Source organism: Silene latifolia, chromosome Y (assembly GCF_048544455.1).
Source record: "Silene latifolia isolate original U9 population chromosome Y, ASM4854445v1, whole genome shotgun sequence".
Taxonomy (NCBI): Eukaryota; Viridiplantae; Streptophyta; class Magnoliopsida; order Caryophyllales; family Caryophyllaceae; genus Silene; species Silene latifolia.
The window spans coordinates 407,960,591-407,985,105 of record NC_133538.1 but is presented as its reverse complement, the minus strand read 5'-3'; the positions used below and the strand labels follow the sequence as shown (position 1 = coordinate 407,985,105).

Sequence of the window (24,515 nt, the reverse complement as noted above, 5' to 3'; positions counted from 1 at the left end):
GAATTATCAGAGTATGTGGCAGATGTAAACTTCAGTGATGAGATGTTGGCACTTAGGTTTGAGAAGGGGTTGACCACAACTATCAAGAAGAGGCTGGCAGCTGGTCAGCTAAGTAACATGGATGATGTATATTAAAGAGTTGGGCACGCTGAGAGAACTGCAGATATGCTCAAGGAAGAAAAGAAAGAAAAAGGTGAGAAAAGAAAGACTGAGGCTACAGGTGAGAGTGCTGGGAATAAGAAGCAGAATGTAAATCAATTCCGTTCGTATTTCTCGAATAATGAGCCAAATAGGATTGTGGGCCATGGAGGCTTTGGCCGAATTGGGCCAATGAGAAATAGCGGTGTCACTTGTTTCAGATGTGGGAAAATGGGTCATAAGATTGCTGATTGCAGAGTTGTTGTGGGAGGCCAGGGAAAGGGATTTGTTAATGGAAACCAGAGTGAAGGTTTTTGCACTCCTATGAGAGCTATGGGAACTATAATCGGAGGTCTGGAGGTGGAAACTATCAGAGGATCAACAACAACTATTCTAATAAGAATCGTTTCAACAATAACCAAGGCAATAAAAGTAATAATTTTCAGAAAATAATAAACGGTGGGAATCAGCAGAATGGGTCAGCATCAGCTAGCCAGGGTGGAGCTAAGAGTAGTGGAAAATTATTTATGATGGGAAAGGAAGCTGTTGTGGAGGATGCTCATGCTGTCACGGGTACCTTTCTTGTTAATTCTGAGCCTACCATTGTTTTATTTGATTCGGGAGCTACCCACTCTTTTATTTCAAGTGAGCATGCTAGGACTTTAAAATTAGAAGTATTTGATGAGATAAAATATCTAGTTGACATACCTTCGGGGGAATCCATACCTTGTAATCGTGTGTATAAAGATGTGTCGGTTAAAATTGGGGAAGCTGTCTTTTTTACCAACTTAATTGAATTTCCCTTGGGAGTTTTTGAGGTAATCTTAGGAATGGATTGGTTGGGTAAATATAAAGCCTTTATAAACTGTCATCAAAAGAAGGTCACCTTGAGTGGACCATGAGGGAATAAAAGTGTCTTATAAGGGATTTGTAGTTAAACGAAAATTAAAACTTATCTCAACAATCACCTTAAATTCTTGTTTGAGGAAGGGAGGACAATTAATCTTATGTCATGTGAGGGACATAAAGGAGGACGTGCCAGGGGTGGCATCCATACCTGTCGTACAAGACTTTCAAGATGTATTTCCAGATGAGATTCCGGGGTTACCACCTTAGAGGGATATTGATTTCGGCATTGACTTGAAACCTGAGGCGGGACCAATTTCTAAAGCACCTTATAGGATGGGACCTAAGGAGTTGGAGGAGCTTGAAAAGCAGTTGGAGGAGTTGTTCGATAAGGGCTATGTGAGACCAAGTGTGTCACCTTGGGGAGCACTTGTGTTATTTGTTAAGAAGAAAGATGGAAACATGAGGTTGTGTATTGATTACAGGGAGCTAAATAATGTGACCATAAAGAATCGGTACCCTTTACCTCGAATTGATGATTTATTTGATCAGTTGAGTGGGGCTGAGGTATTTTCTAAGATTGATTTGAGGTCGGGTTACCATCAGTTGAGAATTAAAGATGAAGATATTCCAAAGACTACATTCAGGACTAGATACAGACCCTACAAGTTTGTTGTTATGCCATTTGGGTTAACTAATGCATCGGCAGTCTTCATGGACTTAATGAATCGTGTGTTTAGTCCCTATTTGGATCAGTTTGTAGTTGTCTTTATTGATGATATCGTGGTGTATTCTAAGGATAAAGAAGAGCATGAGAAGCATTTGAGGATTGTGTTGCAGACCTTGAGGGAGAATAACCTTTATACTAAGCTGAGCAAATGTGAATTTTGGTTGGAGAAATTTGCCTTTCTGGGGCATGTGGTGTCTAAGGAGGGAGTGTCGGTGGATCCAAGCAAGATTGAGGCGATGTCCAAGTGGGAAAGACCAAAGAATGTGGGTGATATTAGAAGCTTTATAGGGTTGGCTGGCTATTATAGGAGGTTTGTAAAAAACTTCTCAAATAAGTTAAGTCTTTGACTACTTTGATGAAGAAGGAGAATAAGTTCCAGTGGGATGGGAGTTGTGAGACGACATTCCTAACCTTGAAGGAGTGCCTGACTACAGCTCCTATTCTAACCTTATCTGAAGGGAGTGAGAATTTTGAGGTTTATATAGATGCTTCGAAGAATGGATTGGGATGTGTGCTTATGCAGAATGGGAAAGTGATAGCTTATGCCTCGAGACAGCTGAAACAGTATGAAGTAATTTTCTAACTCATGATCTGGAATTGGGAGCAGTGGTATTTGCCTTGAAATTGTGGCGCCATTACCTTTATGGAACTACTTTTAAGGTATTTTCTGATCACAAGAGCTTAAAGTACATTTATACTCAGAAGGAGCCAAATATGAGACAAAGGAGGTGGATAAAGTTGATTGGAGATTATGACATGGAGATAACTTATCATGAAGGGAAGGCTAATGTGGCGGCAGATGTACTAAGTATGAAATCTATCCATGCTTTGTGTACTGCTATGTCTAGGGTGAGATTGCATGAGAAGGTGGAGAATATGGGCATATCTATGATTAAGAAGGGAGATACAATTGGAGATTTGACCATTGCGATATAGTTGTATGCTGAGATAAGGGAGAAGCAAGCGGGAGATGTGCGTGTGATAAGGTGGCGGGAAACCGTGAGTGATGCCGTGGGGAATGACATGGGGAAGTGGTTCTCTGTGGTCGGTGATGGTAGTTTGAGATTTGATGGGAGATGGTGTAATACCACGGTTTTCTAAGTCTGTTACTCGGCCGAATATGGCTTACTCGGCCGAGTGAGTGTGTCGTGTGTTTCTGGACAGTTTACTGCCTAGAAATACTCGGTCGAGTATGGGAATACTCGACCGAGTAGAGGATACTCGGCCGAGTATACTCTATACTCTATACTCGACCGAGTATCCGGTCTGACGGGTTTTATTTCCGCGGTTTGATTTAGAAAGGATTAGAGTTATATAAGACACAATTTAGAGTTCTTAATCATTTTAACAAAACCTAAGCAGTACAACCTAACTCTAATCCTCTCCAAATCTCTCTCTTAAGTGCGTGGATCATTCGTGGGTCTAGTTCATCTTTCCTTGCGTCGATTGTGTCGGTAAGCTTCTGATTTCATAAGTTTCATTGATTTATCTTTTAGGGTTTTGCCCTAATTTGTGATTTGGGGGAAAGGGGTTTTGGCATATGGTAATTGGAATTTTTTTATTGTTGTTAGGTGGAGATTTTGTAGAAGAGCCTTTCTAGCTTGCTTGATTGTCTCATTGCAGGTTGTGCTAAGGTTGGGTTTCCCTACTTGGTTTACTGTTTAATTGATTTAAGATTGTTTTGTGATTATTGTACGATTGATATTGCGATTGTCTGCTGATTGTTGATTTGTAGTTGGGTGTTGGAGTTGTGATGGTTGATGGTGATGTTCACGAACTGCGTCCTCGGCTGAGTGGAGTCACTTGCGGGAGTGGCTTGACGCCCTAGTTTCGCCCTCTGTGGAACCCGCCACAGGAAGGGATGTGCACATTAATGGACGGGGTTATCGCTCTTTGATGAGCGAGGGCTTAGGTGGGTACCGCTGCGGTCCCCCACTGGCAGGGCTACACACTTTAGTGTTTAGTCAGTTACATGTTGTGATTGGGAGTTGGAGGAGGATGATGATCAACTTTTTATCTTTTCGTACTTGTCTTATGTTGATTATACAATAACTGACTCCGTAGTTGTTTTTATAAAATCTGTGGTGATCCATTCGGGGATGGTGAGCAAATTGTGACAGGTAATGATGTTTACTAGCTATGGGGACGATATGGGGAATCATCACTCGAGTCTAGCTTCCGCTGTCATGAGAGTTATCGATCAGTTTTAGTTGTTGAACATAGTAACCTTTATTTTGGTTTTGGTTTTTGGAATATGTAAACATTAATAAGTTATACTTTAATAATTGTGTTTTGGATTGGTAACTTTGATATACTAACTGAAGGAAAAGTAGATCTATATACTAACATATTCATATATGTTTTAATTTAATTTGTCATAAAATTAATAAGTGATCTTATGCATGCAAACTAATAAACAATATAAAGAAGAAACCATCATCTTACATTGTGATTTTCGGATTTATGGGCACAAGTGAGTTCACCTACTCACTTGTTCTTGAGCTTCCAAATATTGGATGAACAAGGTTCAAATTAGAACCTCTCCCAAAAGCATATACCCAAGGAAACTCATAATAACCAATTTTATTTAGATCTAGTAATAATATTGGTTTTATTATAAAATTGACACAAAATAAATTGTATTTTTACTCTTGAAAATCTCGGTCAAGAGGGAGTATTTGTGAGTTTATTTCTCTAGAATTATCATAAATTGTAGAGAGTTTTTATTGAATTTTCTTACACTAGAAAAATTAGAGAGAAAGAATGAATAATATGATTGATCCATATGGTTGCACACACAAGAGGAAAACCGGTTGGAGGGGGGGGGGGACTTTTTGGGGAGCCAATGCATGGTCTTTGTCTTCTCAAGGAAAGAGTAGGTATGCATGGCTAGAAGTAGTCTTTTTATCATTATGTTTTCCCCTAATATGAAAACATAATATTAACCCAATTACTCCTCCATTTTCGGCACTTTCATTATAAAATGGATGGTCCTTTTTATTTTGTCATTTGTCAATTTTGTCACATGTAACATGTTACATGACATGTCACAATGTAATGTATTTTTAACATATTAAAAATCAACATACTCATAAAATATGTCATTTACAAAATTTGACTAGTAATTCGTAATTACTTGTGGCAAAAGTGTTTCCATATTATAAACTACAACATTCTGTATTTATAATAATTTATTCATTCCGTTTCAATTGTTTCTGTAAATAATAATTTCATCTAAGTAATAAAACAATTCGATTACTTAGACCGTGTCTCATTTAATCATATTACAATAAGATACGTTATTTATACTCACAAAATCATCCGTCAATTTTAAGCAATTTAATTAACTCGTATCGGTATACAATTAATTAAATAATCAATTAAGAGTATTTCCCTATAGGTATGACCTAAGGGGATCAACTGATCACCACCGTCGCACGACAGTAATGTGTAACTCTAGTCAGCCAATCATTACCGATATGTGTGGACCAGTTGACTGTAAAATATTACATCCCACATGTATTCTTAAAATGAGATTTAATAATGATATTTAAATCATGTGATCGCATTATTGTTGAGGACACATTTCCCAATAATCTCCCACTTGTCCTCGACAAGTGTGCGTCACCAATTCTCTTGTCTTATTACTATCTCCCACTCAATGCAAGGTGTCTTTCGGGTCGTACTTGCAAGTGATCATATCGAGAGTGGTTTCCTCGATCTGGAGAATAACTCATTGACCGGATTTATCTATCATAGATACCTTCCGAGCGTGGCCACGCATTTCCAGTTCATTACTCCTCGAGTGGCCCTGAAATATTGTTTTAACCCTGACAAGGGGGTGGACAATTCCTATTGCACTTATTCCCTTCGACTAGCCACAACCATCATAACCCAAAATATGCCCATTTGACCCCATTTACGAATGTCGTAGTAACAAAAATCAAAGTTAATCTGAAACTGTGCCATCTTAGGCGAACAGTCTTTAGTCAAAAGAATCGACTCATTAGAATACTATAGCAGCTCTCGCCACGACCAGGCTATATAAATTGCCAGAACTCTATAAGCGGTCAGAAGGCCCGACAAAGTGTTCCTAACAGTCTGCCTATGTGATCGACTAGTCATCTCACATGACTCTATAGCACTTGAACTTGCCATCAATCGCATCACACTCTAGCCACTTCGAGACGTCACCTCATACAAGTGACTATGGGCTAATACTATGTTAATCCGGGTTCACTTTAACGGGGTTCAACGTTGTCTCTACAACCCGTTTGGATGTAACAAAGTATAATAAAAGAGTTTTAAAGTAAAACTCGAACGACAAATGCGATTATCACATATAAATAGTCAATGCCTGATTACTATTTCATGTTCTATAATCTAATTTGATCTTGTACGTAGTTGTTCATTTCAATTCAATTGAAATGACATGACTCATCATGTTTAGCCTTTGAGAAGGCTTTGGTTAGTAGGTTTTATCAATTTCTTGTACCTTACTCAACATTACTACATACTCGTTTTCCTTTGTAATGTATACATTTGCATTACAAAACTTTCTGAGTACGTGTCGAGATCCAATCAAGATATAGGCCCTCTAGCCTAAGAATAGCTCCCACTTTTTTCACAGTGTGCGGGACTCATCCTTCTTGCACATCTCATGATTGCAAGTGTACTCAATTTCCGTTATAAATATCTCTCATTGTTCTTTATTGCCTAGAACGATTCTAGAAAATCTACTTCTTAATTAACATTGCCACAATGGTATCTTAACCATCCTAATGTGTTTTGATTATGGTTTTGTCGGAAACCATGCGCAATCTCAATTGTCAATTGTCACTTGTGTAACACCCTTACACAAAATTGCATCATAAACACTTTGCATCATAGCCTTAATGCTTCTGCAAGCACTTAAGGGTAATCTTTATGGCTTACTTGGTAAAGATTACTTAAATTCGATTTTGAAAACAATTCATCATACTCAAAGCATATGAAGTGTTATACATCATTTCTTTTTAATTGATTCGGCAGCGGAAGCAAATGAAATCAATCAAATATGTTCAATTTAATTGAACTAGTCATGAATCTTATCAACATAAGACTTCTTACTGACGCTAATATCATGTGGATTTATCTTCATAAATCCGGATATTCAAGATGTATTATAATACTCCAAAAGTCTTAAATCATTCTCAATGATCAATATGTCATCCACATATCGGACTAATTAAAAATTCCGTAACTCCCACTAAACTCCATGTATAAACACAACTTCTCGACTTATCGAGAAATGTTTTATCACATGATCAAAATGTTGATTCCAACTCATTGATGTCCTACTTAAGATCCTCTCTTAAGTTTCACATTATCTTAGGATTGCAAGAATCTATAAAACTCATGACATGTATTGAATACATTCCTTCTATTGAAGAAGTGGGTTTTAGATTCACTTGTTGTATGCATATCCTCATAATGAAACACAATCCCTAAGAAGATCCAAATAGACTTAATCATTTCAATTAGTGCAAAACCCTTTGCAACCAATCTTGCTTTGAAATATCTCTTTATAAGTGCAAAACCCTTTGTCACTAATCAAGCCCTTTTGTTTCGGATTTTCATGGCTCTAAGCCTTGTATTGAGTTGTGACTTAAACACTCTTATGTAAGTCATATGTTCATTACTTTCTGGAAGTAATCAACTTGAATCAAACAATTTCTTTTGTAAGTTATAAGCTCTTTACTTTCTTAAAAGTAGCATGAATTCATCATTTTTAACAAGTGACGAATTTAACTTCCTAGGTTTTGAAGAAACAATGTATAATGTCTTACACAAAATGTCTCATGTAGCCAAGAAAGACCAGTTTCTTGCGACATAACATTTTCTGTGGCTCTTGAATAATTTCTCCCACTCTGTCTTCTAGAAATAAACTTGTATTTTAGAAAGACAGCTTCATGAGCCGCAAACCCGTCGTGCTCGTGATAATTGAAAAGGAAAAATGAGCATTTGTTTCTTGTGAAAACTTACAACCATGTTACCCTTACCATTTCATATCTCATATGATTCGATTTAGTGGAAAAATAATTTAGACAAAAATGATAAAATCCCCAAAAGGATCAAGTAACTCAAAGTAACTTGATTGAAGTCCAAACCATATCGAATAGCGTTTGATTTCTTATCCATCCACACATTATTTCATAATGCGTGCTAAGAGAGATTAACTTGTGATACTATATCACATTTCCTTTGGCTTATATCAAAGTCTTCACTTTGATAATCCCATCACGACTAAATCGTGATTCTTTGAACTCTTGAACTTCTTCAAATATTTCTCTATTTACCTTATTAAGTGAACACACTAGTGTCAACTTAAATCGTTGGTAAAAGATGATGATCAACCTATTTTGGATCGATGATTTATAACCTTGATCTCCTTTTCAACCAAAAGGTACGAGATATCTTGTTTTGAATACAAGATACGCATATACCATTAACAATCTAATGGTTTCAAGAGTACTCGATAACTCTTTGCGTTCATCATTCCAAAGTTTAAGGTTTAATCTTGGGTTACCAATTTGAGTCTTGCATCATCTTCATGATATATCATTCTAGTTTGGTTTAGAATATAATCACCTTGACGATGGGCTAGCCATACATCAAATCATGGTGTATAGGGTCACAAAAGTGAAACCTCTTTTGTATCTTTAACAAATTGTATTCTTATTTAGAGTTTATGACTTCATTGTTGCTAGTCGTCATATTCTAATCATCCTATGTATCAAACATAATGATGAAAACCACTACCGATTTCTAATATTGACGAAGTAATACTAGCAAAATTTATGTTTAATCAAATAAACATTTAACGAAGAAGGTCCCATTAGATGTCCCACAACTAACTTGTTGATTCTTCAATAATTTGGGGTAGTTTCTTTCTAGCGTCCAACATTTAAGACAATGGAAACTTTATCGGTCGGGATTGATAGGTTTAGTATCGTCATTCTCAACAACTTTACCTTTAACATAACCTTGTATCAATTCCATTCTAATTTTACTTCTTTAACCTCGTCCTCATCTTAACGGTTTAAGAGAATGCTCCCACTCATTTCAATGAGTCTTTACTTAGAGAAGCAAAGGTGAATCTTATAAAGATTACTCTTCAATTCAATCGTTTTAGTCTTAAAACTTTCATTGAAGTGGTTGCGTTATTTTGGTCAATTACGAATTCTGACAAAACTAATTACCAAAACAATTTATCGTTTCAAGGTACTTAATTTAATTAAGTATATGAAACATAATCCATTGTAAGTATAAGTGTTAGTCAAGAATCAAAAACCTGTTTGATAATGAATAACTTTAATCTATACTCTTTACAAGAGATCCTTAGCAATGGTTCATTCGAGGTCTTTAGAAGAAAATTCAAATTTTGTCTTTAGATACGATGTGTTAATGGAGTTTTGAATCGAAATGATATCGTATATGAATTGTGGTAAAGAAATAGAACAATATAACAACGGAATAGTGGAAAAGGTAACATTTATCGTTTTATTAATACTTGAAAAACAAGTATAGCATTTACATAGTGACCTCTACCCAACTATGATAAATGATTCCAAGATCCAAATTCATATTAACTTGGGCACGGTAGGGCCGATTCATCCCTTATCAATATAACTCGGTGGATTAACTCTTTAATAGATTCTACTTTTAGAACTCTTGGTCGATAAAATTACATTAACATTTATCTTTAGCCCGGAACACATGCGACTACGGTCACGAATACTTCCGTTGAGCTCAATCCAAATTTCGAATAAATGTGTCCATGAATCCAAATCCACATCAACTTGGGCACGGTAGGGCTGATTCATCCCTTATCAACATGAATTCGGTGGATAGACATTTATCACCCACTTCCCCTACGTAACAAGGTTTGTACCCCGGTAGGGCCGAGTGCACTCCCTCGCGAAATAGGTTTTCATGGTTTCTACTATTTGGTAAGGCTAAGTCTCAATTGTTTATTTTAGCGAGAGGTCATGTCAATTTATTATCTATCACGTTTTAAGTGAACTAAAGCGGTGAACTACGATAATTATAATTGACACGGTCGATATACTCGATTAAAAGATGATGCATGTTTTAGTTATGGCGATTTAGCGATGCATGCAACATATAAATAAAATGCAAAGCATAAAAATAAATCCTAGTATGGCCTTCCTAAAATAGAAAATCTAATTAACTATTACATATTCCGAAACCAACTCCATTGGTCCCTTGAACTTCGGTTGTGGCACGCATGTCTAGGTAACACCGTCTTTATGTATCGCCATCTTGAAGAAATCCGTCTTTGGGAACTCCGAAATGAATAAAATTACATAATAAATTACATAATTTCCTATTATACATTTGTAAATATAATAAAATAAATCTATTAAATTACAAGACGGTGATACGAGATCACAATAAAATTACAATCGAATCGATATTCCCATACATTTCGGGTAATACCAATTAAAAACTAAGGCCATACTAAGTAAAAATTACATAATTCAAAATTACATAAATAAAATTATGACAATCATAAAGAAAATTCAGCATTATAATATGTATGAACATGCCCAATTTTATGCTAAATCGCCTTTAATTAGCCAATATCGTATATTACTCGGTTTTTACGAATTTGCGTGATTTCAACATTTTATAATCACAAAAATTACATAAATTCATATTTATGCATAAGTTAATTACCCTAACCTCTTAGGACTCAAAATTTAGTCTTCACTAATTATTTGACCATAATTAACTCATATTTCTGAAATTGTTCATTAATGGACCAAAAATTATAATAAAAATGCTATAAACTTCAAATAAATCACAAAAATTCAAATAAATTTGAAATTTGAAATTTAAACTCATGAACATTCTGGAAAAATACCATGACACTCATAATGTTCAAAAAAAATTAGGTTAAAAATTTCGAAATTTTTCCGGAAAAAACAATGTTGCGGTTTATCGGTTTTTTTAACAAATTAATCATAAAAACATGAGAAAAATTATATTCATCAACTTTTCAATTTTAGATCTGAAAAAGACAATAAATGCAACATGTGACGTTTTTCCTTAGTCATATATTATGTTTTATTAATTTTTCACTAATAATGTCACTATTTATGCTATTTTTCATCAAAAATCCATAAATCATGCACAAAGACTTCAATATAGCCTATTATTTTACACACATCTTATAAAATTGCATGTGACAACATACTAAATTTCTATGACCAGATTCGAAATTTATCTCATATTAACCTATTTTTCACTTAAATTTGATTTTTATCATGAAAAATCCATTTTTCGAGCATAAGAACTCATAAAATTATGAAAATTTCCAGATCATCTAAAAATAATATATGTGAAAACATATCCAAAAACCACTGGAAAATTCGAAGTTTAGCTAATTTTCGTCCAAAAATGACATTTTTATCATAAAAATCACATTTTAATGCCAATATTATATAAAATGAACAATAAAATCCATAAATTAACCAAAATATCCTAAATAAATTTTAGGATCAGAAACTTTAACATGTAAAAATTAATTTTGTGATATATCATAATAACACAAATTATATAAGTTTTATATGTTAATCTTTATAACTCGGAAAAACTTTTAACCGATTTGCATGCAAACAACCAAGGCTCTTGATACCGATTGAAGGAAAAGTAGATCTATATACTAACATATTCATATATGTTTTAATTTAATTTGTCATAAAATTAATAAGTGATCTTATGCATGCAAACTAATAAACAATATAAAGAAGAAACCATCATCTTACATTGTGATTTTCAGATTTATGGGCACAAGTGAGTTCACCTACTCACTTGTTCTTGAGCTTCTAAATATTGGATGAACAAGGTTCAAATTAGAACCTCTCCCAAAAGCATATACCCAAGAAAACTCATAATAACCAATTTTATTTAGATCTAGTAATAATATTGGTTTTACTATAAAATTGACACAAAATAAATTGTATTTTTACTCTTGAAAATCTCGGTCAAGAGGGAGTATTTGCGAGTTTATTTCTCTAGAATTATCATAAATTGTAGATAGTTTTTATTGCATTTTCTTACACTAGAAAAATTAGAGAGAAAGAATGAATAATATGATTGATCCATATGGTTGCACACACAAGAGGAAAACCGGTTGGAGGGGGGGACTTTTTGGGGAGCCAATGTATGGTCTTTGTCTTCTCAAGGAAAGAGTAGGTATGCATGGCTAGAAGTAGTCTTTTTATCATTATGTTTTCCACTAATATGAAAACATAATATTAACCCAATTACTCCTCCATTTTTAAGACTTTCATTATAAAATGGATGGTCCATTTTATTTTGTCATTTGTCAATTTTGTCACATGTAACATGTTACATGACATGTCACAATGTAATGTATTTTTAACATATTAAAAATCAACATACTCATAAAATATGTCATTTACAAAATTTGACTAGTAATTCGTAATTACTTGTGCCAAAAGTGTTTCCATATTATAAACTACAACATTCTGTATTTATAATAATTTATTCATTCCGTTTCAATTGTTTCTGTAAACAATAATTTCATCTAAGTAATAAAACAATTCGATTACTTAGACCGTGTCTCATTTAATCATATTACAATAAGATACATTATTTATACTCACAAAATCATCCGTCAATTTTAAGCAATTTAATTAACTCGTATCGGTATACGATTAATTAAATAATCAATTAAGAGTATTTCCCTATAGGTATGACCTAAGGGGATCAACTGATCACCACCGTCGCACGACAGTAATGTCAAACTCTAGTCAGCCAATCATTACCGATATGTGTGGACCAGTTGACTGTAAAATATTACATCCCACATGTATTCTTAAAATGAGATTTAATAATGATATTTAAATAATGTGATCGCACTATTGTTGAGGACACATTTCCCAACACTAACCTCGGGCAACCGAGATGGTGACGGTATCTCATTCTAAGGTGGTCCTGGTAAGGCACCTTGGTATGTGGGGGTGTCACAAAGTGGCATCAGAGCGACGATTTTGGAACCTAAAACCAATGAACCTAATGAACATATGGAGTCTAAATAAAATGAACCCGGGGAAAGTTGTTTGGAGCTACCGCAAAGACTTGGGAGATGTCCCGAAGTCAGATTGAGGCCCTTATAATCTCTAGCCGGTCAACATGGGGGTGTCTTGGGAATCGTGTGTGTTTAAAGTAATATGTGTTATATTTGTAGCTGTAATTTTTGTGAAGTTGTTGGATGAAATGAGAAAGTAATGTGTGTTGTACTTGTACCTTTAAGTATATGTGATGGGTGATGTCGCCGGGTCACATCCAATCAAACACATTTATAATACTCAACATACAACTAGTTAGTGGTAAGTCGAGGTCGATCCATGGGACGGTGGTTACTCAAAATATTCAATCTAATTATGGTTGTGCTTGGGGTTGTCACAATTATAATGGGTTGATGATTCTAATCTAATAAAAGCAATAAACAAGCAACAAAAGGAAAGATGTAAACAATTGATTAAAAATGCTAGGATATCATGGGTTCATAAGGGATTCATGGGAGTTGATCATACAAACACGTTTCCTACTAGATGCAAGCAATAATTATTTTGATGGATTGAGTTGGTTTATATCTTACAATCCTAGGAAGGTTTGGGTCCCGGAGCCGAATCGATTAGATTGTACAACACCTACAAGTCGACTTAATCATCCCCATCCAACTATATGCATGGTCTAATGAGACCCGAGTTGGTTTATGTCTTACAAGTCTCATTGAAAAGATAAGAGATGGTTGTAAATGCAAGGATTCATAGGCTTATCATTTCATCAAACATAAGATGTGCATAAGTTGAAATCACAACAAGCAAGCAAATTAATTATGGAATCATATTAGATTAAGCATGAATCATTCCCCATGTTTGTTTCCCCTAATTACCCATTAATCCTAGCTAAGTAACTACTCACTCATGATCAAGTTTAACATGTTAATAAGGTTGTCAATCAAACTAACAAAGTCAAACATGATGAACAAGTAAGAAAGATTAACAATAATTAAAACAAGGATTAAGAGAATTATACCTATGGAGATTCCAAAATAAAAATGCAAAGAATAAAAGAAGTACTTGATGCTTGATTGAAAGGTTGTCAATCTCCCAATAATAACCCAAATAATATTCAATTACCCAAAATAAAGGATGAACAAGAGAGAGATTAAGGAAATAAAACTTGTATTAAAACTTGATTAAATGTTGATTACAAGATTAAAGAGAGATTTGATTGATATTAACTACTCTAAAGATTGCTAAGAAGAACATGCTCTTCTAATTAGACTAATGGGGTATTTATAGTGGGGATTAGGTACATAAATTAGGGTTTACTAAGGGCTTAAATAACGATTAAGTCCTTGAGGAATCGTCGGTCTCTAGGGAGACTCCGGTCTCTCTTTCGCCGGTCTTAGAAAAAGATGTGCATCCTTCCTTGAAGTTTGTAGAAGAAGAAATAACTGTGTTGGAATTCGGGCGTTTTTGGCACGGGACGGGTGGATTTGGGTGCTTCTGGACGGGCGTCCAGAAGGGGAAGACGGGCGGATTGTGGAGGTTTTGGCCGAGCGTCTTGTGGAGGAAGACGCTCGGATTGTGGGTGATGGACGGGCGTCTTCAGGGCAATCCGCACGGATTGTCAAACAGTTTCGTTCCTTCTTCTTTTATTCCTTTTTCTTCATAGAATCCTTGAGGATTTCCTCGGGGATGCAAGGATCTTTTCTCATCATTGCCCATCTACTATAGTATGTACAAAGGCTTTCTAATCTTGTCTCTCCTTGATGCTTGGTCTTTGAATTCAATCAATTTAGCCTCATTTTGCCATGAAAATGCAAGGTTTGCACTCCTTTCCTACCAAGGACACAAAACCTCAAGGAATATGCAAAACAAAGAACTAAAGATAATAAATGACCCAAATATGCACTTAAAAGCATGGGAACAAGGCTAATTCGGGACTAAATATGCTCTAATTATGGTCACATCAAATATCCCCAAACCGAACCTTTGCTCGTCCCGAGTAAAGAGGTGACAAAGACTAGGACCATTATTTAAACTAACCTAATAACATAGCCGATATGAGACAATTAGCGGGTCTCACTCCGCCCCTTCAACTCACAACAAGACAACCATGAGGTAGGATGCCTTCTTGCAAGACAAGGTGGGTCTTGCCAAAATGGCGACACATCCAAACATTAAGCACACAAAATCAAGTAATGGATGAATCTACAAAAGAATAGCCACTTTCCTCATCTAAGTGGCGGAAATTATCTATAAGGGAAGCAATTCAAGGGTACACACTCCTTCATAGATGCAATTTCTTCAAACTACTAAGCCTAGAAGGATACCAATAAATCACCTCCAAATTGTGTCAAGCTAGGGTACCTTTGTCCTCAATCGTTAAATGCTTTTATCAAGAATAGACTCCCTATGGTGTTAGAAACACTGGAGGATCACGGAATTCCTCCTCTTGCCTAGACAAGAAGAAGGGTCGTCCCCTCTCTACCATGCACAAAAATGGACACGATGGATAAAGGGATCGATAGAATTTGAGTTTCACTTTGGGAGTTTGATTTGTTGTTGTTTTTCCCCCCAATTTCTTGTGGCATATAACATTTGAGAACACTTTCTTTTGCCATTTCTTTTGATTTTTGGCTTTTCAACACTTGACAACTTTTCAACTTTTTGCATTTCTCTTTTGAACATTTTCAAAGTCACCCCATATATAGTGAGGGTGCCTTATATTTGAAGCATTAGGAGTCTATTTTTGCTCCTCTTTTCATTTGATGCAATTTTTTCAAACTTTCTTTCACTTTTCATTTCATTAAACTCAAATTGATTTCTTTTTGTGCCCATTCCCTTTGATGACAAAAATGTGGTAGAACATGGATGATGGATGCATGGTTTCAAGGGTCACCTTGGAATAAACGGTAGCCAAGGAGTTATCACACCACAAGGTACTCTTAACTAGGCCTTAATCCATGGGTCAAAAGATACTAGCATGACACATCCTAGGTGTTTTACAAGCATTCTAATAAGCAAAGTCTTAAGAAGAAAAAGCATCTACTAGGGCCTATATACACTTGTCAAGCTTCACAAGTAGAGGGTTTCGCAAAATTTTTCTAACATGCAACTACATGCCATGATGCAACTAGCATATAAACATCCTAATGCAAATGATTCTACCAATTAATATGACATATAAACTAAATGAAAGTCCTAGATTCACATTGTTATACCGCATCAATCAAAATAAAGCCACATAGTCATTAACATAAAGAGGAAAAAGGAGATTGGAAAGATCATACCATGCGGTCTTCATGATCCTCATGTCTCGGATGTGGCGTAGTCAATCAATGTGAACAAGGATAAAACAAACACAATATATACAACAATATATACATGACTACACTACAAAGGAAATGAACTTGTTTTTGGATTTTTAAAATTTTTCAAATTTTTATGGTTTTTCGAAATTTTTTGATTTTTTTGGATTTTTGAATAAAATTTAAGTTAGAATTCCACATCCCCACACTAATATGGGCATTGTCCTCAATGGCCAAAATGATGGAAATTATGCAAACATGATGCATGAATTCTACACTAAATGCAAGCTATACTAATCTACACTACATGATGCATGGGTTTTTGTTTATAACGGAGAGCGTAATTTAGATTACCTCCCGTTGCGTATGCATGTACTTCCCCAAACCGAGATAGACATTATTTCTAATGTCCTAAAGTTGGGGTAGTTCATGCACACAAGATGCAATGCATGAAACTAAATTGTCATTTTGGATTTTCAAAAGTGGGAACAATGAAATAAGAACACCTCAATGGGGCCGAGGTGTTAGTCCTCTATGTTGCTAGGACTCTCCAACCATGATCAAGATAAAATAAATAAAACAAATAAAGAAGTAGACAAACCTCAAGAGGGTAGGAGCCTCCAAAGCTTGCTAGTCTTCCACCATATCATCATTGTCATCATCTTCCTCAATAGAAGTGGACTCATCTCCACTTCCCTCTTCACTTCCTAGCTCACTTCTTTCATCATCTTCTTCTTCATTAGCCTCTTCCTCTTCATTTACCTCTTCATCAATGCCTTCATCAACAACCTCATCACCGACAACCTCATCGTCACCCGGTATCTCACCCCTAGATGCACTTGGAAAGAAGACTTCCCTATCCGCCCAACTAGGAAAAGGACATGAAGGATCAAGTAGTCCTTGCCTAGATAAATGAAGGAGGGGTGGATATTGGGCTAAGTATGCATCTTCCCGATCCTTATAAGCTTGTTTGTGCATCTCTTGCATAAGTAGAGTCATGTAGTCATTGCCCACTTCAACACCTTCGGGTATGAACTCTTGATATTTGAATGGATAGGGTGGTGTGACAATGGAGGAGGAGGGCATTTCAATTTCACCCCTTTGTTGACGGATGATGTATTCGGCTTCTTTTGAGAGGGGAAGGAGGTAGTTGGTCCGATGAACACTCAAACGGCATATCTTGGAAGGCAAAGTAAAAGATCTAGCATCATTGGTGAGCCACCCATATTTGGTGTCAAGAGGGTTATGAGTGACCCACTTGTACTTGTTAATCATGGCATCCATGTCAATGAGATGACCCCCTTTTTTCGCCACATACTTGCCATCCTTGTTGAAATTCGGATCAAAGTACTTAGCCAAAAGAGTGACTAGACCTCCATTTACAATAAAAGCGGTGCCTTGCTTTCCACAATCAACATTGAGCCATATTTCTACCAAAAGCCTTAGAGAATTGTAAGGCTTAGTGAATTCCCTTCCAATATTTAAGGCCGACTCAAGTAGAACACAATCGAGCTTGGTAAAGTGGTTAGTGTCTTTTCTTGCAATGATAGTATTCCCGATGACCTTGTGCCACACTCTAATGCCCGGATGGTGGACTAATAGAGCGCGACTAGCATGAAAGTTCTCAAATTTCCTCCCGGAAATCGCCTCCCAAAGAGGAGCGGGGTCATATTTTTCGGGCTTCTTGTAATAACTAGGTGAATCACTAAGACCTAATGCTTTACCCAAGTTATCAAAGGTGATGCGCCTACTCACATTGGCAAGGCGGAACTCGATGTTTTCTCTAGTCTCTACCTTAGTTACTTTCAAAGAACTCAAGAATTCCAAGGTAAGGGAGGGGTATGTCAATTCTCTTGTAGCAAACAATTTTCCCAACCCCATGGCTTCAAAGAAGGCTTTTGTTTGTTCAAGGACACCCAATTTGTTCAAGGCATCTTCACATATGAATTTGGTGGGTATAAAGGATTTCCTAGCATACTTGGCAAATGTATCCCTATGGGAGTTATAAATGAAAATTACCTCCGGATAGTTTGATAATTGAGCAATTTCCGGAGTTGTTGATGTTGTTGCTTCCAAGGGAGGATTTTGTTGTTGTTGAACTTCCAAGTTTGCACTAGCAACCACCATAGCCAATGAGGCTTTCTTTGCTTGAAGACATTGTTGCCTTGTTGAGAGTGCCTTTGCTTTAGGTGCCTTTGTTGATCCTTTTGTTCTTGCCATTGATGAAAATACCAAGAAAAGAGTGAAAATCTTCAATTTCCAAGTATACCCAAATCGATTTTAAGATGAAAGGCTTTGCCTTTGTAATTTCAAAAATCGACTCAAAGGTTGAAGATTTTGGTGTTTGGTTTGATTTTTGTTGGAAGAGGAGTGATTGATTGTTGTTAAAAGGAAGTTTTGATTTGATTTTTTTGAATTTGGTTGAGGAAATCTTGTTTTGGTGATGGAGAGGATGAGGGTTTTGAGTTTTGGGGTTTATGGGTAGTGTTTTGAATGAATGAATGAAGAAATGAATGTGGGAGGGGGTATTTAAAACACCCAAAAATTTTGAAAATGCAGGGGAAGACGGGCGTCTTTCCTTCGGGACGCTCGGATTATACCTATTCTGGGTTCAGGATTCTCGCCTAAAGACGGGCGTCTTTCAGCTGGGATGCTCGGATTCTTTGATTGCAGGACGAGCGGATTCTACTGAAGATGGGCGGATTCTGATACAGTAAGCTTTCTTGTTTTGCACTGGCAAAAAGACGGGCGTCTTTTTGCAAAGACGAGCGGATTACTGAATATGAGCGTCTTCTCTACCAGGACGCTCGGATTCTTCGACAGTCCCAAAATTTCAATTTTTCAGTTAAAATGGACGGGCGGATTTTGCCAAAGACGCTCGGATTTCCTGAAGACGAGCGGATTCCCCTTGAAGACGCTCGGATTCTCCCTAGTCTACCCGAATTCAGTTCCATCCGTGCACTTGCATATCCCGTGTCATTTTTCATTCTTCAAATCCCGTGTTCCTCATTGTAGGGGCACTAATAAGGCAAGAATAGCCTAGGCAATTGCTATCCCCACACTAAGCTAAAGCACTACACATCAATTAAATCATTAGTCCCTCCCTCACTTCTCTCAAAAATGATAATTACCTTGATCAAAGCATAAAAATCCAAAAATGACAAAAAAATGCAATGTAAGAATTGAAATGCGAGTTAGGGAGTTAGAAATATTTACAAATGGTGGTTTGGAGAGGATTCCACCAAACTCTCATCCTTAGTGAGATGTCATGGGGGCATGTACAAGGTGTTGTTGATGTTGCTCAACACCTTGAAAAAGTAGTCAAAAGCTTGTTCATTATCATGATAAAGATCTTCAATAGACCTTTGCCCTTGTTGTCCTTCATGTTGGTCTTGATCGATAGCATTACCAATATAGGGATTGAAAATCCCTTCAAACTCATCGTCCCAAAGACCACAAACTTCATCTACTTGATCACTAAATAACTCTTGAGTTGATAGAGACAACTCTCCCACTTTCTTGTCTTGGCCAATGAGGCCATCCTCTTCATTGCTTGGCTTTGGTGAGCTTTTCAAGCTCTCTTTGTTACAATTCACTTGCTCTTTGAATGGAGCATCATCAATTTTTTTCTTCCACTGGAATTCCGACTTCTTCCTATCATCCTTCCGGCTATAATGATCAACCATAAAACATGGTTCATGCAAACGGGGAGCTCTCATGGTCTTGTCAAGATTGAAAGTTATGCTCTCATCTCCCAGTTCTAGAGTGAGCTCTCCATGCTTCACATCAATCACCGGACCCGCGGTGTGTAAGAAAGGTCTTCCTAGAATGATTGGAATGTAGGAGTCTTCTTCCATGTCAACAATGACAAAGTCCACCGGGATGAAAAATTTCCCAACTCTTACGGGAACATCTTCCCATATCCCTAATGATGTCTTTGTCGATCTATCGGCCATTTGGAGTGTGATATTGGTGAATTTATGCTCTCCCATCCCTAACCTTTTACTCAATGAGTACGGCATAACACTCACACTAGCCCCTAGATCACATAAGGCTTTGTTGATCGTGGTGTCGCCAATGGTACACGGTATTGAGAAGCTTCCCGGGTCTTTGAGTTTTGGAGGTGAACTCCCTTGAAGGATTGCACTACTCACCTTAGTGAAGGCGATAGTCTCAAGCTTCCGGATCGACTTCTACTTTGTGAGGATATCTTTCATGTATTTTGCATAGGCCGGCACGTGATTGATTAATTCCGTGAAAGGAATCGAGACTTCCAAATTTTTCACAATTTCCATAAATTTTCCAAGTTGGTCATCAAATTTGGGCTTGGCTTGACGACTTGGAAAAGGAAGTCTAATCACAATGGGCTCCTTCTCCTTGACCTTGTCTTCATTTTTCTTTGAAATTTCTTCTTTTGATGGTTCTCCATCCTTGGAGTTTTGCACAATTTCTTCTTTGTCACTAGCTTCCACAACTTCATCCTCAACTTGCTTATTTGGTGCTTCATACCTTGTACCACTCCTCAAGTGAATGGCACTAACCGTTTCATGTCTTGGGGGATTACTTTGAGGTGGTAATTGCCCCTTTTGTCTTTGTGAGCTTGAAGATGCTAGTTGAGTCAATTGGGTTTCCAACATTTTGGTGTGAGCTAGGATGTTGTTGATGGTGATTTCCTTTGCTTGACTATCCTTTTTCATTTGAGTGAAAAACTCTTGTTGATTCTTTTGCATTTGGAGGACCGCTTTTTGGACATCAAAACCTTGGTCATTTTGTTGATTGTATGGAGTTTGATTTTGGTAGCCTTGGTTTTGGTTGTAAAAGGGTCTTTGATTTTGGTTTCTCATGGGAGGTGGGGTGTATGTTGGTTGAGGGTTTTGAACATTTTGGCTTTTGTATGAGAGATTTGGATGGAATTTGGTGTTTTCATTGTAATAGTTTGAATAAGGGGTACCACTCTTGTATGCTTGAAAAGCATTCACTTGTTCATTTGTTCCCCTACATTCACTTTGGTCATGTCCCAAAGTTTCAAAATTCTCACATATCCCACTTGGGATTGATGAAGATGCCGTCATGGCATTAACATGGTGCTTTGGTGATTTTGAGGCTTCATCAAGTCTAGCCATAGCTTTTTCAAACTTCAAATTGATGGTATCAATGTGAGCACTAAGTTGAGAACCCAATTGAGTAATGGAGTCCACTTCATGCTTTCCTCCTCTAGTAGCCTTGAGAGGTCTACTATATTGTGAGTTATGGACCGCCATTTCCTCAATTTTGTTCCAAGTTTGATTGTCATCAACTTCGGTGAACATTCCATTTGATCCCATGTTGAGAATGTTTCTTGAGTCTTCATAAAGACCGTTCCAAAATTGTTGTACCAAGAACCACTCGCTAAGTTCATGATGAGGACATGAGCGACAAATTCCCTTGAATCGCTCCCAAGCTTCATACAAGGATTCTTCATCTCTTTGCTTAAATCCCGTAATTTGAGCTCTTAGCATGTTAGTCTTTTCCGGTGGATAGAACTTTTTGTAGAAAGCTAGAGCCAACTTCTTCCAAGAATTAATTCCGAGAGTAGCCTTATCAAGGCCTTTCAACCATTGTTTCGCGGTGCCAATTAGAGAAAAAGGAAATAAGACCCATCGAATTTGGTTTTGAGTTACACCGGTTTGAGAAATCGCATCACAATAGTCACAAAAAGTCTCCATATGAGAATGAGGGTCTTCACTAGGCATCCCCCCAAATTGGCTTCTTTCGACTAATTGGATAAATGCGGATTTGGCAATAAAATTTCTGGTTAAGTGTTGTGGTGTGGGTGTACCATTGGGTAGGTTCTCCTCGGTGGGTACGGAATGTGATGAAAACTTAGGCATTGTGGGTTGATTTTGTGTTGGATTTTGTGTTGGGTTCTCCTCACCTTCTCTTGCAAAAGGGTTGATGAACTCAATAGTATTTGGTTGAATATTTACAACCTCACCAATACCTCTCAAAGTTCTCCTAGCAAGTCTTCTATTAGTTGTCAAAGTCCTTTCAATTTCGTGATCAAAGGGTAACAAGTTACCTTGTGACCTTCTAGACATGCAAAATATCAAACAACTCGAAAATAATTAGAACAAACCTTGAGGAGTTTTACTTCCCCAAGACAAAGAAAGACACAACTAATAACAATACAAGAAAATCTAAATCAAGTTAACACCGTCCCCGACAACGGCGCCATTTTTGGTCGGTGATGTCGCCGGGTCACATCCAATCAAACACATTTATAATACTCAACATACAACTAGTCGAGGTCGATCCATGGGTTGATGAATCTAATCTAATAAAAGCAATAAACAAGCAACAAAAGGAAAGATGTAAACAATTGATTAAAAATGCTAGGATATCATGGGTTCATAAGGGATTCATGGGAGTTGATCATACAAACACGTTTCCTATTAGATGCAAGCAATTATTGTTGTGATGGATTGAGTTGGTTTATATCTTACAATCCTAGGAAGGTTTGGGTCCCGAAGCCGAATCGATTAGATTGTACAACACCTACAAGTCGACTTAATCCTCCCCATCCAACTATATGCATGGTCTAATGAGACTCGAGTTGGTTTATGTCTTACAAGTCTCATTGAAAAGATAAGATATGGTTGTAAATGCAAGGATTCATAGGCTTAGCATTTCATCAAACATAAGATGTGCATAAGTTGAAATCACAACAAGCAAGCAAATTAATTATGGAATCATATTACATTAAGCATGAATCATTCCCCATGTTTGTTTCCCCTAATTACCCATTAATCCTAGCTAAGTAACTACTCACTCATGATCAAGTTTAACATGTTAATAAGGTTGTCAATCAAACTGACAAAGTCAAACATGATGAACAAGTAAGAAAGATTAACAATAATTAAAACAAGGATTAAGAGAATTATACCTATGGAGATTCCAAAATAAAAATGCAAAGAATAAAAGAAGTACTTGATGCTTGATTGAAAGGTTGTCAATCTCCCAATAATAACCCAAATAATATTCAATTACCCAAAATAAAGGATGAACAAGAGAGAGATTAAGGAAATAAAACTTGTATTAAAACTTGATTAAATGTTGATTACAAGATTAAAGAGAGATTTGATTGATATTAACTACTCTAAAGATTTCTAAGAAGAACATGCTCTTCTAATTAGACTAATGGGGTATTTATAGTGGGGATTAGGTACATAAATTAGGGTTTACTAAGGGCTTAAATGACGATTAAGTCCTTGAGGAATCGCCGGTCTCTAGGGAGACTCCGGTCTCTTTTTCGCCGGTCTTAGAAAAAGATGCGCATCCTTCCTTGAAGTTTGTAGAAGAAGAAAAAACTGTGTTGGAATTCGGGCGTTTTTGGCACGGGACGGGCGGATTTGGGTGCTTCTGGACGGGCGTCCAGAAGGGGAAGACGGGCGGATTGTGGAGGTTTTGGCCAAGCGTCTTGTGGAGGAAGACGCTCGGATTGTGGGTGATAGACATGCGTCTTAAGGGCAATCCGCACGGATTGTCAAACAGTTTCGTTCCTTCTTCTTTTCTTCCTTTTTCTTCATAGAATCCTTGAGGATTTCCTCGGGGATGCTAGGATCTTTTCTCATCATTGCCCATCTACTATAGTATGTACAAAGGCTTTCTAATCTTGTCTCTCCTTGATGCTTGGTCATTGAATTCATTCAATTTAGCCTCATTTTGCCATGAAAATGCAAGGTTTGCACTCCTTTCCTACCAAGGACACAAAACCTCAAACAATATGCAAAACAAAGAACTAAAGATAATAAATGACCCAAATATGCACTAAAAAGCATGGGAACAAGGCTAACTCGGGGACTAAATATGCTCTAATTATGGCCACATCAATATGTTGGATAAAGTATATTTTTAGGTTGAATGGAAGTGATTGGAGTATATGTAATGTGATGTTGGGTATGTCTATATGATCAAGATGATGTTAATGTTTGGGTTGTTGGTAGTAGCATGTGATTGAGGTCATCCGTCTATATATATGAATGTTGTGTTTAATTTACACATGGGTATGATAAAAGTTCACCTATGTACAGGTTTTTAGAAGTATTGAGTTGTTATTGTTTGCCTTATTCATGTTTAAGTTGTTTTGTTTAGAAAATTTGATTTGTATAAAGACCGATTATGGAAGGGTTGCATTAAAACTGTCATAAGTCGAGTTCTAAAAATGATATTGCTGTAATTCAAATTGGAGGTGATAGCTTTTCCTCTTACGATTCTAACGATAGGTCACACGCCCAAAATGACCAAGTAACAAGTAAGATATGACTGTTTTACGAAAACTGGACGTTGCTGAGAACTGTGCCGGTACTCGACCGAGTATGCCCTATTCTACCGAGTATCTTTCAT

The 24,515-nt window shown here is 36.7% G+C and overlaps 1 non-coding gene across 1 annotated transcript; it reads left to right on the top strand.

Moving 5' to 3' along the window:
* Window positions 1–21,524: 21,524 nt before the first annotated feature.
* LOC141636940 (small nucleolar RNA R71) lies at window positions 21,525–21,631 on the top strand. The gene has a single exon (XR_012541505.1). It is a non-coding gene; the product is annotated as a small nucleolar RNA R71 (small nucleolar RNA).
* The last annotated feature ends 2,884 nt before the right edge of the window (window positions 21,632–24,515 follow it).